Source organism: Diabrotica undecimpunctata, chromosome 3 (assembly GCF_040954645.1).
Source record: "Diabrotica undecimpunctata isolate CICGRU chromosome 3, icDiaUnde3, whole genome shotgun sequence".
NCBI classification, from domain to species: Eukaryota; Metazoa; Arthropoda; class Insecta; order Coleoptera; family Chrysomelidae; genus Diabrotica; species Diabrotica undecimpunctata.
In genome coordinates this window covers 150576905-150597816 of record NC_092805.1, presented here as the reverse complement: position 1 = coordinate 150597816, position 20912 = coordinate 150576905, and positions in this window count along the sequence as shown.

Below are 20912 nucleotides of genomic sequence, written 5' to 3'. Positions count from 1 at the left end.
CATTGACAGTAAAATCATAAAGATAGTCCAAACATTATATTGGAACCAAAGTCGAATAGTACAAATTGATGGGCATCAGTCGGAAGAAATAAAGATCTGTAGAGGAATTAGACAGGGATGCGTTTACTCGCCACTTTTGTTTAACTTACATTCTGAAAAAATGCATAAAAACACGTTTAATACGATACGATATGCAGATAACACTGTGATCATTGCAAAAAGCATAAAATAACTATAATATCTAATCAAAAGCTTAATTATGAATAGTACTGAGATGGGAATTACTATAATCGCTATATAATTAAAAGACCACAACATACACACCACATAGTAACAATAAACGGTAAAATAATAGAACAAATAGAAAATATCAGTACTTTGATCAATGGAACCAATGATCATAATGAAGAAATGAACAGGCGAATAGAGATTGCTAGATCAGCATTTACACGAATAAAGCCACTCCTAACGTGCAGAAATCTTAATTTGGAAATCAGACTACATATCATTCGATGTTATATATTTCTAATATTATTAGATGTAGCTGAGGCTTGTACTTAAAAAAATGCAATTTAATAAGAATCTAGACTTTCGAGCTCTGGATATACCGTAGAGTATTAAAAATATCATGGGATAATAGACTTACAAATAAAGAAGTACTGTAGATGGTTGGTAAAGAAACAGAACTAATCACCACTATACAAACCAGAAAACTGGAGTGGCCACGTGATGAGGACACCAAAATATGAAATTTTGAGACAGTACAGGGAAAGATTCAAGGAAGAAAATCTGTTGGCCAAAGGCAGAATTCTTGGTTGAAGAATCTACGTGATTGGTCTTAATGCAGATCGATTGATTTGTTAACAGCAGCAAATTTAAAAATAAAAATAACCATTATGACTGCTAATCTCCGTAGGGTAAGAAGAAGAATTGTTATAGTTTTACATATATCTTTTTGTAGTATTTTACTTTTTTAATTATGTTATGTTCATATAGAATCTTTTTTTGTATAATGGGTCTTCAAAAGGTTTGTTTTAACTTCTCAACTTCTTTTAAAATATTTAAATGGGTTCCAAGGTCTTACAACGCTATGGATTTATAGAAGATTATACTTCACACAAAAGAAATCAAGAAAAAAAGAATACGATTTGAGAGTTGCAACATGGAATATTGAAATATTGAAAGCTTGTGTAGATTAGCAGACAAACGTTGTAGAGGAAGACCACCTACACGTTGGGCTGACGACATCAGGCGTATCACCAAAAATTTGCAACAAAGAGCACAAAATCGCAAAGAATGTGGGGGGAGGCCTATGTCCAGCAGTGGACGTGATAAATGAAGGCTGGATGACGATGATGATGATGATGATGATGATGATGATGATGATGATGATGATGATTTGTAGATTAAACGAACTAGATAGTACACATACTTCTGCCTATCTTCGAAAGTAGGGTAAGAGTTCAAATTCCACACATAAAAAATGGAAGAAGTTTCCAAACATGGACAATACAGTGTAAAAGAAAGACAAGAAACTTTTAGGAGAAACTCAACAAAAGCAGAAAATTCGATGTGTGGAGATAAAGAGGGTAGAGATGAAGAGTAATATATTGAGAGAACATCAAGAAATACTAAAAAGATAGACAGAACATTTCATAGAAAAGCTTGAGGGAGATAGGATATTAAATTATATCAAGCAAATTAAAAAACAATAAATCATAGACGCATTACTAAAAACAATACATGAACTAATAACAAAGATATTTTTAAATAAGCAGTCACCAGCAAAGTGGAATAGTGATATTATTGTACCAATACATAAAAAGAAGACCAGTTAGAATGTGGAAACTAGTGTGGAATGTGGGTTTTTCGAAGGATGCTGAAGATATCTTGGACAGAGCACGTGACCAACAACGAGGTGCTAAGAAGATTGGGTACTGAGAGAGAACTCCTAAATATTGTAAAAAAACAGAAAAACGAATTATCTAGGACATATTTACAGATGAGAAAAATACAACTTTCTACGACTTATAATGGAAGGAAGAAGAGGTCCAGGACGAAGAAAATGTTCCTGGTTGAAGAATGTAAGAGACTGGACAGGCATGGACACACATTCAATACTAAGAACAACTCAAGATAGAGAGCAATTTGCTGTAGTTACAGCCAACCTTCAGTAATGGAGTAGTTGTATGGGAAATTGCTCAAATAACAAAAGTTAAATAACGCTGGTGTGTTTTTCCGCTCCAGGGGTATTTGGCACCCCTTTTCGGCGATGAAAATTTTTTGCTCAAAATAATTATGTTTATTAATAGAGCAATAAATTTCAAACAAGTTTTGTTTATAAAGTTTTTTCAGAAGATGGAGATGATAAAAATATCACCGATTAAAATGTATATCTTGGTGTGAATACCCATCAATTTTTTAAAATTGAAGGGTAGTGTAGCCCTTGTAGCCCTTGAAATTACCTTTCAAATGGATATATTTACGTATTAAAGCTTAAAAATTAACTGACTTATTTAGGAAAAACCAATGATATTTTTGGGAGATAATTTTGGAGCGTGAAAAATATACGTATTTTGGAGTTCTCACATATCTAAAGTACTCATAAATAGTTTTGTAGATGAATATATTTGTAGTCGTCTTTGAGGGTGATTTTTAGGGGAAGAGTTTAAACTAAAGAAATATTGATTTATAAACGAAAAATAAATTTTTAGTTATCTAAGTGAAAAATTTAAATATTTTAAATTCTAAAGAGGCTTTTTAAGTATTTTTTGCATAAAAGTATGCTTTATAGGGGTTAAAAACTTAAAATCAATGAAACATCATTTCACAAGCGAATTGTTATTAATATAAATTCATTGAGGGTCCACACGTACAAACCTTATTTTTTTACTTTTTACTTAAAACTTATGTAAAGGTGGGGATAATTTAATACAAAATTAAAAATATTACAATATTTTAGTAGAAAGAAACAATTATTTATAATCAATTAACAAAAATAAAATAAATACTATTAGAATACATATTATGATTATTCGCTTTCATATCCAGGACTAACAAATTCGCGACAAATATTGAATGAGTGCTCTAAACCTAAAAACTTTTTGCACATCGGCCACGTTCATTATTAGTGATATTAGAAGGCGGGAGTGTTTTATTCCTAGTATTTCTTGAATTCGAATTTGTATACTCCCTGATATATATGTTGAGTCGTTCGTCGACGAAGATGGCTTTTCTATAAGTTAAAACGATAACATTCGTATAAATTGTCTTCTTTGTCGATTCCAATTTGAATTGTTTATGGAATTAATAACGCATATATTTATTCTAGCTACATTCAACAGTAAGTAAAAAATTACCACGAGCTACTTTCTATTATTGCGAGAAATGTCATATGCAGCACACAATTGGTCGACAGAATCGACGACCCTTTTGTCGAATTGTAGTTCATAATTATAATCTGATTTATTATTTGTTTTTCTATGGATGCTTTCATCATAATGAAGACTTGATAGTAAAAGTTTTTAATAAAAAAAAAATCGGTTGCCTGTAAAGTCGGTTTTACGGGCGAAGATTTTACGTGACAACGTCTTTTTCTCGGTAGAATATTTATTGATATGAATATTATTAAATTGCACAATAGGAACAAGGAATTGAATGAAAATAAGAATTGCACAAATTTTAACTATAGAAATATATTTTGTTTACTAAAACATTGTACATGTAAACTTAAACTTAACTAATTTCTATTTGAGTGATTTTTTTGAGGATAGGACGATGATAGGAGAAATATGAAATGAAAGGAAGTGTTTCTGCTGTAATGTGTCTTGAACGCCAAGAACGCTCGAGAAAGACAGAGACACAAGCACGGAAGCACGCACCGATTCAACGCGCCTAATTCTCTAGTGCTGCGTGCGCAGCGGACCGATCATGTTTGAGTGGGAGAGAGACGCAAGGCATTCGCCGGTCCGGCGGGCCTCTCTCTCGTTCGGTGACTCACTGTAACAGACGTGAGCGGGCGTTACACTTTTTCATGAATGACTCCGAGCCACAACCTAATTTAAGACGTTGTCACGTCAAAAAATATTTTTCTTTGGTATGTACGACACAAGAGTGGCATTTTTCTTAAAAACATACATGCATGATGATACAAAACGTTCTGCAGAACGAGAAAATTCAAGTAGAAACTCCTTTTTGTTTTCTATAACTGTGCCTATAACAGTTAAGTTAAAATCTTTAAGTAAATTTTCGAGCAGTTACAAAATTGCGAACTAGTTGTCAACGGTAATATTTCTGTCAGTCTCTTTTATTTACTTACATAATCTATGAACAACATCTTTGAGCGAATTGCTAACTCCAAATGGTCCATCGGGCTGTCGACCAACATAAACCTCCATGTCTGATGCATAAAATGTTGTCAAATCCGTCATTGCAAATATTTTTATCCGGTATTTTGCGGGTTTGCTTGGTATATACTGTCGAAAATAGCATTTCCCTAGAAATGTTTCGAGCTTTTCGTCAATATTCATATATTGAAAAGATGAATAACCGTTAGTATCATATATCAAATGCAGCAAAAGAAATCTAAATCTAATACAAGACATTGTTAGTATAAACATCTCTACACCTTTTTTATGTCCCATATTTTCTCACAGTTTAATCGGCTAGATTTGAGAACTTCTGATAGATATAATAACCCAATAGAAGCCTCGATTTCTAATAAATCTGTGATTTCGGCTTCTCTTTCACGTTGATAATGTTCCCGGCTTATTTGCATCTGTTTATTTGTGCACTCAACAATTTTATTCAACATGCTATCAGAAAAAAGTAGTTCTAACTCCGTTTTCAAAGTTTTAGTGGAATTTTTACACCAGACAGATGTAGTATTAAGTTTTCTGCCCTAAAAACGACTCTGTATTAAGTTCTTTGGCTTAAAACGAAAGAATCCTGAAGGATGTGCATTTTCGTATGTGTTTCAGGTACATCAACAATATTATCCCAGGTATTATCACAGTAGAGTTGAATTTTGTGCCAGAACTCTTGCATTACAGTATGAAAATCCTGAATTTTTAAAAAATGTATGGTGTTCAGGCGAAGCACATTTTCATTTGTCAGGCCATGTAAATCGTCGCACAAATCGATTTCTGGGCTTTGTCAGACCAGATGAAGTTTAAGAAGTTCGTTTACATAGCGCAAAAATGAGTGTCTGGTGTGCAGTTTCGGGACACGGAATCATTGGTCCATACTTTATTGAAGAAAATGGTAGGCAAGTCACACTTAATCAACAGAGGTACATTCAAATTTTAACACGCTTTATCCCTGATCTACGTCAATTTTGTCGTGCACGTAATTTGGCATTTCGAGACCAATTTTTCTAGCAGAATGGGGCAACTAGCCATACTGCTGTCGCAGTTCATCAATTTCTTCAGGGACATTTTCCAAACAAATTCAGTTCACGATTTACTGACTTCCCCTATCCTGCACATTCTCCAGACAACATCTCCAGACGCATACATTTTGGGTATGGCTAAAACTGCCTTTTTTAAAGGGGCACCAAAAATCATCAATAAGTTAAAGGATGCCTTTAGAGCCTTATTCTTGGATTTGAGACAACCTTTATTCCATAACATTACGAGAAATCTGGAATATCGGTATGAAGTCTGTCTTAAGAGAGGGGCAGCTCATTTAGAACATGTTATAAAGTGTCAATAATATGCATTTTTTAAAACAATAAAATAATTACAAGTTCAGTATTGTTCATTTTGGGCTATACTGTAATACTATGTTGACGCCTATGAAAGATCGAGCAGCTCCGTATGTGTAAAACAAGATTAAATCCAAATTTTTAGCTAAATCAATGCAGTCCGATAGAATTGTGACGTTTGCCGTTTGGCATATAATACTTACTATTCATAAAGGTACTATAATAGTTAATTTATGATGTCGGTTTGTTAAAAAATTAAATTTAAAGTGTTAATAGTCTACAACTGAAATAAAGGTTTTCTAAAATTATCCAAAACCTGATGTTTAATTTAAACAAACAGATAAACTCATATTTTTACTACGTCAAAATAAAAAAATCCCCACGTGTAATAAATATTATGCATAAATACAGTTGTTTTCATGAAATCATATTCCAAATAAGTTATATATTATTATGTTTTAATCTTATACTTCTTATAGTACCGTTGGGTTGGGTAATTTATGCTGTAAATTTCTGTTAGTAGTTAAACTTGAAATTTTAATTGTCAAAACATGCTCTATCGGGCTATTTTAGAGATCAACAAAACACGTGTTAACACAACATACGTGATATGTAAGAAATAAGAACAAAACTTTACAAAATACTTATTTAGGTATTTGGAGTAAAAAGGTCATACACTATTAAACTCTGGAAACTGTTACTGTTGCTAATGTGCACCACAAAATGTAAAGCACGTCGCACAGTGCGACTTACTGAAGAACAATAATCACACTTTTTGATAGTACACTTACAAATTTGATTAAAAATAACTAAAAAAATAAAAATACCAAGTCGTTACCAATATATGTACAAACTTGTATCAAATAGAACAGTAGACAAACACAGTAATTTTGTTTTCTTCCTATTGAGCTTTTCCCCTGAATTTTTTCTTCAATGATCAACCGAGGTATTTTGCATCTGTCTGGTCTCATTATATTCCAATGTACGTTATTTTACGCTCTTTCGATCATTGGCATTAGCAGCTTATTCTTCTGAATTCTGTTAAGGACTTCCGATATTTGTTGTTCTTTTTATTTAGAGAATATGTAGTATTTTCCTATAAAGGTACATTTTAAAAGGTTCGATGCGTTTTTCTAGTAAGGTGTAAGAGTCTAGCTCTGACAGCCGTATAGAAGAATTGAGAATGCATAACAGGGCAGTATTCGAATTCAAAGTCCCATGTCTAGATCCGCCAGGTAAATAAGGTTTCATTCCAATAAACGTTTTCTTAGCCTGTTAAATTCTTGATAGGAACTCTTTCGTCGAATCGTAGCTACTACTTATTAACGCACTTAGCCCTAAGATGGATGACACCTGTTCAACGATTCTGTTATGTATTCGAAGGACTGCCTGTGCCTGTAAATTTCAGAAAATCGTAAGTTTCGTTTGGTGACGTTTACTGTTTAATTAATGCTACTTTATTATTCAGATCTAAGTCATTTGACTCTCAGTCTCTTTAAAGAAAAAATTATTTTATCAGATACCTACGATATTAAAGGTGTTCGTCTCAGGGTAGGCTCTTTGGAAGTGCTTGATCCAGGAGTTCTTTTAACTAGTAGTGGAATAAAAAGTTAATTTTTATAAAACTGAAATTATGCAGAAAAATTTTAAATTTCAGAACGTTTTCTGTATTATCAAACCATCATCAATGAAACATCATTTCTAATTGAAACTAGCCACATAGTAAGGTCTAATAACCCTTACATTACATAATTAAATTCTTAAATTTTAAATTTAATGTGACACGAGGTCGATGTTATAAGATTTCATGTTAAAGGAACATACTGATCCCTACTCGAAACAACGACAACGTGAGTGTCCTAAGACAGATACCAGCCAACTTAACTAATAAACAAGAAATATAATATTTTGGTCGGATTTTGACTCTTTTCGTATCATTATACATCGAAAAAGAATAATTTTAACAAGGTAACATTTGATATTATCATATAGAGTAGGATTTATCAGAGCAGAAGAACTTGAACGCTATATAATAGAGCTGCCATCAAAGGCAGTATCTCTGAGTGTAGGCTTTGTAGCAAGCAAAAAAATCAGTAATCTATTAATAGGTTTTAAGAGCCTACTTTATATGTGTATTAAGAATACGTGGATTATAACTACAGCCTCATAAATGTATATGCCTCTAAAAAGAATAAAACAGATGGGAAAAGAAGAATTTTACTATAGGTTAAAACAAACTTATAGACAAAATAACTACGTTAAGATAATCATTGGGAATATGAACGTTAAGGTAGGTCAAGAAGAGATATACAGACCAAACTCAGGGTTTTATGGAATACACCAAGAATGTAAAGACAATAACACCAGATTTAAATTTTGCAGCATCTTTGAACATGACGAACAGCAGCACATACAGCGAGCAGCTTATGTTGAAGAACATCGGGTAAAAAGTATAGAGAAAAACAAAAAATCAACAATTCTAACAAAAGGAAACCATGTAAGAAATAAATAAAGCCACCCACTGTAAAGCCAGAAAGAAATCATCTGCATTAGAGTAAATCACGAGTAAAACTATTTAAATATAGTGGATCAATGGAAGCAAAAAGGCTTTTTATAAAACCTATCTACGACTTGTCACATATTATCCAACAGACAAATGTTTTGATGAAATTGAAGTTGCTGCTACATATTCCTGCGCCAGGAAGATATGCTATCATACAATCTATTCAAAATGATATTGGAAAAGTTATGAGAGATTATGGAATAATTCTGCGTTGAGTTGTCACTAATGGACTGCTAAAATAATAAATCCAAAAAAATTAGACAGCGAATATGAGTGGCTAACCGCTCCTACTACCATTGTTACTAGTCCCTCAATTAAGAACCAGAAGTAAGTTAAGAGCAACAAAATGCAAAATTTATAAAATGATAATACACCCATTACTTACTTACTGATAGAGAACATGGGCAAAGCGGTAAAATTTTGAACTCAATACACTTTTTAGTACTGTTACGGTAAAAAGTTTTTATAAAAATTTTACGTTAAAACTGTCAAAAAACCGTGTAAGATGGATAAACCACATGATGAGGAAAGATGGAAAGTAATCTTGCTAAACTAATTATGCTGAAGAAACCTATCGAAAGAAGAAGAAGACAAGCTAAGGTCAAATATTTGGATAAGATTTAAGATATTAGAGTGAGGGTATAGAGAAAACAGCCCCTAGACAGGAAATAATGATTTGGGACAGGCCAAGGTTACGAAAAGTTATAACCTTTTTAAATTTTTTTGAAATATGATTTCGTTTTTGTATGTTTTAAATTTCTTTAACCCTGATACCTTTATTTATTAATCAAATTTTCCCGTACTGTCCATATCAGTTAGTTGCGAAATTATATCTTCAGCTGCCCGTATTTTTTACAAACATTTTTTTTTTTGTTTTTTTAATCATGCAGTTTGTTTGTGGCACTTGTTTTTTTAAAAGATTAATTTGTAAATTATTTTAAGTATTTCTTTAGATAAACAGAAAAATCATAAAAACATGTTCCTATACACAAACAAATTTTTGAAATAAGATATAAATAACAACAATTGTGACAAGTAAAGAAATCAAAGTACAACACGCTGCAATGTAGATATACGTATAGGTCGTGGGAAAATATTTTGATTAATCTAATTGAGAAGTCAAGGATTGTTTTAGTATAAGATATAACATACACTATTAAATTATATTAGCCAAAGTTAACCAAAAAGAAGATTTAATGTTTGATGTACCAAAGCTATAAATGCTGCATGTGTTTCACGCTCTTCTCTATATTAAATCTTAATTTTCACTGTTCACACAAGTTCGAAAGGTTTGGTGCATTTGAAAGTTTATGGACTAAATTTTAATTGTCTAGTAGTAATAAAACTTCATTGTTTATATAATTTTGGAGTCGTTTTTCTTGATCCTTGCCAATCTTCTTTATTTTATCTTTAACTGTTTTAATGTAGAGCTTCCGATGTGAGCATTTATTGCGGGTCATATTCTTTGGTACTGAGCTTTGGACTCTTTGGAGGTAATATTTTGGAGGACTCATAATTGGAGATGATAAATATATACTTACCGGTTTGAGCATTTGTTTGAAGAATAGTACCTTATTTTTGATTGTCAAGGTATTTATTGTGTCATAAAATCAGTTTAGTTTTTCGATGCCGGTGTTGTAGTTCTCTTTGCTTTTCAGTTTGGGGCACGAGGTCTCGGCTGAAGGGTGGGTGCTCGAATATTTCCCATTGTAGATGTTGAAGTTCTTGCATTTTAAATGCATCATACACACATATGTCTATATTCGGATTAAACTTGTCGCAAACGGCTTCCATTGCTTTTTTCAGCAGTAACACCACGTGTTAACATGTCATAAATTCATTAAGTAGTAATCCTATTTATTGTATACTTTTAAATTGTTTAAAAAAAATGGTGTAATTACATTGTTGTCAAATTTTTAAAGTCGATAGCTTATTTTTCTTCGAAGTATAGTTTTTGGAAGAAGGGCATGTAATGCGGATGGAACAAAATGACGCAGCTAGAAAAACGCTCCTTGATAGACCCAGAACAAGCTTCCTTCATAACATCGATGAAGACATAAGAAATATGGGAATACGTGCTTGAAGAAGGAAGGCGATGGGTTCGGACGACTGGAGATAAATTCTTGAAGAGGCTAGGACCCACGGAGGGTTTTAGTTGGTAACTTTTAAATAATTAAAAAGGTAAAGGTTGTAAAATAAAATATTGCTATTTTTGAGATACAGAGATCCAATATAATTTTTCGAGTTACAGGGGGAAAATGGTTTGTCAGGGACTGGTTATTTCCACTAATAGAGTGTTGGTACTTCCAGTAAGGGAACAAAACATTTTTTCGAATTTTGAAGGTTTTTATCTTATCAAGGTTCGACTTAAAACGTTCTAGTGTATATATACTAGACTAATTTGATTATTTCTTATGTTATGTTTCTACATTCTAGAAACTGTAGCATTTTTATATTCTTCCGTATGTATTGAAATCACCCCGTATGTATTAAAACGGCCAAAAAGGTATTTTCGATCCTTTCTGCGTCGACAAGTTGATAATGAGCACATTTTAAAGTTTGTTTGTATATCACAGATGTGTATTTCCTTGGTATTTTCGTTGATCTTTAAGCCCCCTAAATATTGCACCTGAAATAAACATCCACTTAGATCGCTGAGAAGGTTTTGCGGGTAAGAGAATTACATCACTCTAACTGAGGCCGCTGTCAGAAGCAGTTGGTTTCAGTGTTGGTCCAAAGTTTTCTTCAAATATGTAATGTTTTGTGTTTTTTGTCTTCTGTCATGGGAAAATGTGTACTGTAGTAGCAGTGTTAAGTTTTATGTGAAGTTAAAATAAGGTTTGGAAGAATCTTTAAACAGTCAAGACGCTATGAGTGTCTTCGTCAAGAACCGGCAACTTTGTTAAAAAAAAGTGATTTATACTCAATGTTATGTGTCAGTTCGAAAAAGAGTAATCACTGTTTTTGTTTTATGTTGTCTCTAACCTAAGAGATTTGTATCTAAGAGGTTTGCGGCGTTTCCAACAGATTTGAAAGGTACTCACATGCGTTCCAGTTTTTTAAGAAGCTGAGTCTAAAATTTGCGTCCCAGTGAATAACTTTCAGCCTCAATTTGTTTGTCCTAAGAAGCCGTTTCAGAATATTTCCGCAGTTTGGAGACGAATTTGTTCAAACATTAAAAAAAAATAAACATTTTCTAATATTGTCTAGTACTGTCATAACAGTTTAAGAAATTGTATTAATTAAAATTATAGATGTAGGGTGTGGCTCTTAGCTGTCATATTAATTGTTCTCAGTTTTAAAATTTAATATTGACATCTGACAGCTAGCTTTATTTTTCTGATATTTGGTAAATACCTAATCATAAACAGATCTTGTTTTGCTTTGTTTTTTTTTAGAAAAAGGTTAACCTCTATGCATAGTTTCGCTTAAAAAGATATTTTTTCATTTGTAATAATTTATTTCTGCTACAAATTATCTCCCAGTAACAATTGTAAGTTCTTGTAGCATCTCCAACTTCAAGAGTTTGTAAACTGATAGAACATAGTAAGTTTGTTTTTTGATATTTTGTATTTTATTGTTATTATTTATATTTGTAACTGTTTGTGGTGAGGCAACAATAAATATTTAATTTTTCCCCTAAACTAATTTGTTTATAAAAGTTTCTAACCCCTTTTTGTGTTTTTAGGAAGGAAGAACCTTTTCTTTCATCTAGCAGGAAGATTCTTCAAAGCTGCGTCCATTTTAAATAGCTTGAGAACCTTCTTGTATTGTGTTTTGTTCCAGGAGATTTATGTAAGTACCTTTTTGCTTTATTTTTTGTAGTTGTCCCAATCCAAGCCCCTTTGCCATTCACTTATCCACGACGCAGTTCTCCAAATTCACCCCCTGAGTAGCCGTTCGCAAAAATTTTGATTTGTTTTGCTTGCCCTATCTTCACTCCAATAATTTCTGTCCCCAATTTTTAACCCCTTATAATAATACCCTATGTGGTAGGTAAAAAAATAATCGTTACAAAACTATCAATTACAAATGATATTCACAATTTGTTCAAGCATATTTACGAAACTTTATTTGCTTGCAATCATCTCTTGATAGAAAATTTTTGGTTAAACGGACATAAAAATTTAAAATTTAATACTCGTGCTGCTCAAGAACAAGCAAAAAGCGTTTACATACTGATGTATACCATGCTATTATTCATTTTGAAAAAATGTCATTTGTTTTAATTATCTTAAAATTTTAAATATTTTTATATGATTTGAAATATTTAAAATGCTACAAGAAAACAGCTTAATAGCAATATTAAGAAAAATTAAAACTCCAAATTTTATACCGCACTTCCCCTTCGCGTTTAATGACTCTGGGATTAACATCGCAGGCAGAATATGAGAACTTAAACTAGTTTCAACAGTGTATCTTACTATGAACATTAAAATAATGCTAATTGTGTGATTAATGTACTTGTTGTTTGCCTTAGGTCAGGACATAACAATACCGATAAATGACAATAATCGTTAGTTCTCGGTGCCAAAAAGAAAAATGACCTGATCCAATTTTTGACAGGATGTGAGCACCTTCAACTGACCATGGCCTATCCTATGTGCCATTAAGTCCATTAGGGTTCATACAACCAAAATAGATAAGTGGTCTAGTGTGCTGATCCTAGCTAAACGTCACTGATAGAGATGGCGCAGTTATTTTTATTGTGATATGGTATTGGTACCGATTCTTTCTTTAGTTAGAAGTTTATCTTCTTGAAGGAGGTCAATACTGTAGTAATAAAGCAAACAGCACCTATCAGAAATATGAACATAGAAACAACAAAATCAATTAATTCAAAGACATGAACTAGAAACATGACAATGGATATCTAGTTTAAAAAAGAACTTTACAAAAGGAAAAAAGCAAGATGATGGTAATGTGGAAATCAGAAAAGTTGAAATCAGTGACAGCCCATGAAAATTTAAAAACAGAAAAGCCAAATGACTCGATGACATACTAAGTGAACTCTTAAAATGCGGTGTAAAATAAAATTAAAAACTAATAGAAAAGCAGAAGTACTTTTTAAAGAAATATTAAATAGTATACATATACCAGACCAGTGGAGGATTAGCAGTACATTACAAACATGCAAATAAAAGAAAAAATCCTACCAATTAACGTACAATTACCTTACGCAACACAAAAAATCTTTAACTGCTAACAATTATATTTGCTAATACGATTTTTTTTAAAAATACTTAGTTTTAACACAAAAAGGCTTTCGATAAAATAGTTGACCTATTTTGTCAAAAGACATAGATGCTATATTCATAGCGCCAAAAATTAGTGTGGAATCATTAGAATATAATGAACCGTCTGCATGATTGACTGCATTAGATTAGAAGCAGGTTGGACTAGTGTACACAACTGAAACCGTGCAGTGATCAAGAAAAACGAAGAGGAAGAAAGACAGCTGGACCAATGGCAAAGGTAAGAGGGAAAGTTGCTGGAAGGTAAAGGTAAAATAGTGGGTCAGACTGTACGAGTTAGAGTGTGTGAGTCAGACTATGGGGAAGGAGGAAATGCCCGTCTAGGAGTGATGCCGTACTAGGAGCGATGAGGGTCTTCGCGCTACCTGGAACGAGACAGGGAACCTCCTTGCTGACATGCTGTGGATGAATGAAGGTAGTGCTTTGGAAGTGATGCCGGCCTTACAGCGGTCATTCCGCTTCCGGATCGCTGGATGACAGAGGAGGGTCTGGTTTAGCAGGTAGGCATTCGGCGTAGATTCGTACGAAGAACGAATACTGCACTAAGGGGTCAGTCAGGCGTCGTCCTGGGCTGAGATGTCTTTTGAAGATTCCAGACCCCCCCCTCTATAAAGACGAAAAAAAAAATTTAAAGATGTGAGAAAAGAGAAGTAAAAATATTGAAAAACATTAACACTAATAACAAAACAAGGAAATTAAAGTTGAGAATAAACTATCATTGGAAGTTAATATCAACTAGGGAATCTGACAGGAAGATTGTTTCACCGCTGTTGAACTTAGTTTTCTTCTTGTCTGGCCTCACAACTATCTTAGCCGCATCCACGACAGACTTTCGTCTTCTACAATCTTATGCTTCAATTTGAGACAAATCTTTCGACATAACCCTTTTATCTTTTCCTGGGATGGTCTACTGATCTTCTACCATCTGGTCTCTCAAAAAATACTGTTTTTAATACTCTGTTAATCTCTTGTCTTACGAAATGACTACCCACCTTATCCAGTTCACTTTATTATATCTGATTATGTTTTCACTGCTATACACAGTCATTAATTCAATATTGCTGCGTATTATTATCTAACCTTCTGTTATTTTGTCTCTTTGAGGGGTAAAAATCTTTCTAAAAACCTTTCTTTTAATTAACAACAGCGTGTATATTTCCCTTAATTAAGGGTCTAGTTTTCACTGCCGTTAGTAACATCTGGGCGAATAATTGATTGTACAATATTAGTTTAGATTGTCTTTTTAACAGCGTAGATCTCAGTAATGTTGAAAGAAAGCATAATGCTTTACTCCCAGCATTCATTATTGCTAATATATTTTTTACTTGGGTGTAAGACTTGTGTATAATAACAGCCCCAGATAGTTAAACTTCTTTACAACCTCGAAGTTGGGATCGTTAAAAGTTATGTTTTGTCTTCTTCCAGGCCTTTTATTTTCGGTCACTATCATATATTTAGTCTTTTCTTTATTTATTGGGAGACCCAGATCAGCTGCTTCCTTCCTGAATTGTGAAAACACCTCTCGCAAGTCTTTTTTAGCATAAGTCACTTTATCTATGGCATTAGCAAAGGTCAACACCAGTTTTGAAACTTTATTGGCAAAACCTTCTGTAGCTCCAACAATATTCTACTTACTGCTTTAGCTTCAGTCTTCAGCCAAGTCAATTTATTTTTTCAGTTTTTCGCATCCTGATATAATTCGCTTCTTTTATCATTGAAATATGTAAAAAAATACGACATGGAAGACTTTTATACATCCTTTAAATTTGTATCGGAAAATTTTCTATTTCGTTCATTCACTCAATTTTCTAACCTTTCCATTGAAAACACTATTGGTGACAGTACAAAAAGGATTAAATTGCTCACACTTCACGCTAAAGTGCATGTCATAGCGACTTTTTTTTTAAACAAACAATACAGGCAATGTTTACAAGCAAATAACTAAAAAGGAAATATAGTAGGAAATACTAAAGCTAAAGTCCTACTCTTTCGCTTTCACGCAGCCACTGTTTAGAAGAGGCAGTTTAAATTTTTGGTAGGTTTCAAGAATTCCCATAAAATGTATTAAGAGATTTGGGTTTCTACTACTTAAATAGATGAGAGAAACAACTTTTTGCGGCAATGTGATTTTTTGTTGAGAGGTGGCTCGAAATAAAAATTGTATGTCTTCTTGATTATACCGACACTAAAACATCCAGCGCACGTTCACATGTATGTTTTTCTGAAAGTTTTATTTTATATCGATAAGCGTTTACTGTAGCATGTCCAAAAAGGTATCTAACCCACACAGTATTTGCCAAAATGGGATTTATTTACCACTAGGAAGAAACACGTTAGACTTAATTGAGAAATTGCGTGGCAATTCTTTACTAACAGTAGCAAAAATACATATTGCAATATACATATATCCAACTCTTCCACCTACTCACCCAAACAAGAAAAGCTCCAAAAAGAGTTGTTCTTTAACTTTTAGTCAATTTAAGATCATTTTCCTAGTTTTCTGGTCGCCAGTGTAAAACTGCACTATAGGATCGTATCAAAATCTAAAATCCTACAGCGAGAGTTATTCCCTTATCTATTGGGACACCCTAATATAGATGTTAGATTGACATTTGATGAAACAAACATTGAACTAATGCCAACCATTTGATGAAAAATCGAGAAGATTTCTATTTATTTAAAGCTCCTTGTCTACTCCTAACATGAATATAAGCCTTTTTGATTTAGACTCTACAGACTATGTGCCTTAAGTTTCCATAAAACAGACTTTTTGTGTAGATATAAAGCTGTATAATATACGTTTTAGCCTGTAATATTGTAAAGGCTACTACAACAATAATTCCTTTGCAATTATATTTCTTAGGCTATTCTAATTTTGTTCGTAAATAGTTATTTCAGGGTGCAGAACTAAACCACTCTCTAAGGTTTTCATCCAAGACATTCTTCTATGTCTTGAATTTTTTCATCCTTTAATCTTTTCTTTCTATTATGTTGTTTTTGCGAAAGTTATTTCTTGTTATAACCCTACATATTGCAGCCCGTTTTACATCCTCCATTAGTGTAACCTTCTTTCTCAGGTTTTTTCGTCTTAACGACTACTTACCAACGGTTTTACGTGCCCTATGAAGCATGGTGGCGGCTCAGTTGAATTAGAAATTGAAAAATTTCATGCCCCTGTACCATGGATCAAACCAGGGCCATCTGATTTGGTAAGTCAATACCATAGCTACTGAACTATAGTTGCCACTGCGTTATATTTTTACAGAAGTGTGTATTTTGTCTCCCACTAAATAAAATTGATAAATTGCGGATTTTGATCAGGAAATTAGTTTGTAGTTTCTGAAATATAATATGTTTAATAAATGTGCAATTGGGTCAAAGCTTTCGGGAGTTTACAATGATATCTGGAGGTCTTTTTGAATTCGAAAGATCTAAATTTTGATTCTTTATATACTTATTGACCCTGGTAATTGCTTTATACTCTGACTCGTTATATTTTTATTAATTTTATCATCTAAACTTGTGTTGAAATTAATGTACCATTAATTTTTACTAATAAAGTTTCTTTTTTATCAATTAACAAACTCTACAGATACAATAAAGTTAGAAAAATGCATTTATACATCTAATAATAATATTATTTGAAAAAAAAATGAGATTATGTGAACTAAAATAAAAAATATAGTTGTGAATATAACAAAGCTTTCTTCGCTTACTGATAAGCATTTGTCTGATAACGTTTTTGCCATTTACTATAAGAATTAATTCTTCAAACATGTATTTATATATTCTGGAAATTGCTCTGAATATATTAAAAATAGGTACGCTGTACCGGTCGAGCATTATCAGATAATGAGATGACACGTTTTATTTATGGACAATCTAGAAGATCTACAAGTCCTTATGAACAAATTCACGTACCACAGTGAACAATATGAACTCAATATAAACGTAAAGAACACAAAGCTCATCACAAGTGGCAAAAATGATAACATAAGGTCAAACTTAGTCAACCAAACTATAGTTTTCAACTTTCTCTTTTTCGCTGTAAACGTAATTTCTTGGCTGGTTCTTCGTAATGTGATATATCCAGAATATTTGGAGAATTCTTAGATATAATTACATTTTAAAGGAAGATCACTTTTTGTATGTAGTTATTATGTCGTCTCCCATACAATAAAACCAGAAATATTTATTTCTGGTTTCATCCATCATTATTTTTTCGCAAAAATTCGGTAATTGCATCTTTCGGTACAAAATATCCACCATAGTACAGATCTGAAGTGAAACAGCGCATATCCAAATACAGTTTTTACAGTTGCCAAAGTAGATAGATCCCACAGAATTTTGTAACAAATAGTAACAAAAAAAAATTTAAAATAATATTAATTTAGTAAATAACCATCTCTATCTAACGACCAATTTGCTTTTTTATTCAGGCATTGTTAAGACGGTCATGGTACCAATGTCAAGGTCTTTGAAATTATTATATCATTTTTTATCATCTGCTGTAAACAGAATATTTAAAAAATGACAATGCACGAAGAGAACACGTTACAAATCAAAACGATGGGTTATCAATATATTTGGTAGTGTGTCATTTATCAAGTTCACGTGTATTTACATAAATGCATAAACTAAAAAATGTATCATGAATATTGTTTAATTTTATTAAGATAATAACTTTGCACTGTCAAGTTATTTTTATTGTTGTTCACAGTGAAGTATTTTTATTGAGTATACGAATTTGTAGTCGTATTATAACCAATAATGTTTCTACGGCACTCCACGGTTAAAAACTGCTTGATCAGATTTAACACACTTAAACGAAGAATTTTAGAGCTGCTAAAATCTATTTTAAAGATATAATAAGTGGGGTATAGAATAACATATTTCTTTAAAAAAATAAAATCTAAGTATAAAGTGAAAAGAAAAAAATCAAGTAAACCTACTTCTCGTAGGGGTTATGTTATTTTTATTTTGTATTTTATCTAAAAGAAAAAAACTCTAAATTAAAGCCTCTCGCTCTGGCAGCTGAGGTCACTTAGGGAGTTCGAAAAGAAATATCTGGATATCTCTTTAGAAAGTCTCTAAATCAAGCCGTTCCAGCGGACTTTTTGTTTTTAGAAAACTTGTGTTTAATACCATTTCTGCCAGGTCGTAGGCGATTTCACAAATGTTTTTTTTCGTTATATCAAATAATCAGTTTTCCATCTCTAAAACATACTTCTTTAAGTAAGTCTCCAATTCTTTGGGCAATCTTGTAGTGAATCCACTAAGGCTTTTCGAATAACCTGTTGCCTAAAAGAAAGTACCGATTATTTTCTAACATCTCCCTTATGATTAAATTAGTCTACTAGTCTAGAGAATGATTCTTCTCTCTCCGGTTGCCGACAAGAATGTAGCGTAGAATAATTTTTAAATAATTTTAAACTGTTTGTCCTTGTTTTAGTGTAGTGTTATGTACAATTTATGTTTCAATTTCATGTTTATTACATTCTGCGCTTGCTGGATAGCCCAAATTTGACGAAATACCCCTGATGATGCTGTAGAAAGCGAAAGTACTTAGGCAAGATTTGATTATTAAAATTGTGCTCGATATTTGCCTTTAATTTTTCAAAGTTAGATCTAAGAGACCGACAATTTCGGATTTTTAAACAAATGTTGCCCAAAACTTCTATAAAACTGCTTCGGTTTTAGCTTGAGAGAAAAAAGGCGGGTCAATTATATGACACTAGTCTAAAAAATCGTAGCTTTATAGACTAAAACGTTCGAAAATTGTCTATTGAATTTTTCAGCTTTGTAGAAAAGAGGGGCAGAAACATTGAATTTCATTAGTCTAAGAAGCATCACTTAGCTAAGTAGTCAGTTTTTTTAACTAAAAAGCTGATTAATAAAATATTTTTAACGTCAACATAGTTTATTGCGCTAATATACAAAGTACATTGTAATAAAGAAAGCTTACTGGAAATTTAAACTTGCGTCAATTCAGTAGTAACTATTGTTCGATGATTTGGCAATCAACATCCGTAAAGATTTTTAGATAACTATAAGTAACGTTTTGAAATATAAATTTGTTTCTGACGTAGATACAATTCGAACATGCAAATATAACATTATTATTCTATTTGCAATAAAAAGAAGTCAAGTCAAAAGTATTTTGGGTTTTCCCTCAAGGATTTAAAACAATTAACGATGTAAACGTATGAATAAATTTACACTTTGAAAATAGAGTCGACTTAAAAAATAGGTCCAATCATTGAGTGAAATTTTATTAATATCTACTTGCTACATTTACTTAACATCATTTGTATTGAAGTTATTTACTTATTGTTGACAGTGAATACCAATTAAAAGAAATATAAAAAAATCAAGATCATGAACATAGTGTTATATCTCTACTTGAGTTTACCTTTACAAAACAAATATATTTTAATACGATATCTCAGGGCTCTTTTACTATTTAACAAAAAACGTGACTTCAAAGTATTCTTTATAGTTGATCTTGAGGAAAAAGTAGTAAATTTACAAAAAAAACTATAAAACATTATAATTTTAGAATATCAAATAAAAAAATATACCATACACGATAATCAGAATAATGAAAAATCAAGCATCAAAAATCATACACCCAAAATTATCAATATAAAATTAAATAAACTTATATCCAAATCAAAGACCTCTTATTTTATCCTTGCATTAACTGTTTTACTAACACTGACTCAAAAATTTTATATTTTACTTTAATTTTCAATTAAGAAAAAACAAACACTTAACAACAAATAACTATAAACTAAATAGATGGCCGTGGTTGATAGTCTCTGTTAACTAAATGTTAAAAGGCTACTAAAAGAAAATAAACCTTTTGTGTTTAAAACGGCTAACTCCACCTTATTCTCCTTCGATTGTGACCTATCCACCTCGCTCGTACATCCCAGTTTCCCAAATACGCCTGCTCTCTCTTCTGCCTGTCGTTTTCGATAAAACAATTCTACAACATTTCTCTTTGCCTAACTCCTCACTCAAACTCCTAACTCTAGAAACAACTCCTCTTCAGACACAAGGATATCTCAACTGATTGACTTGGTCAAATATAAACTATACATCTGTTTTTTACTTACAGTATGTCATCTATTTTTTCAACTTCTTTTGTCTGCTATTACAGTTGGACCTCTTTCCAGAAACACAAAACACAACTTTTCACAAAATTTACTTTTTGGAAACTCTGCTAATTAGCACCGTCGTATCAACAAAAACTGCATTGTCATTTCCTGGTCTTCAAATCACAATACCCATTTCTTCTCCTGGCAGGAGGATTTCAGCTGCGTATGTAGCAATGCCAAGCTGAGCAAGGCCAAGCTGATCTTAGTATTCGTTATTATTGTTTGGT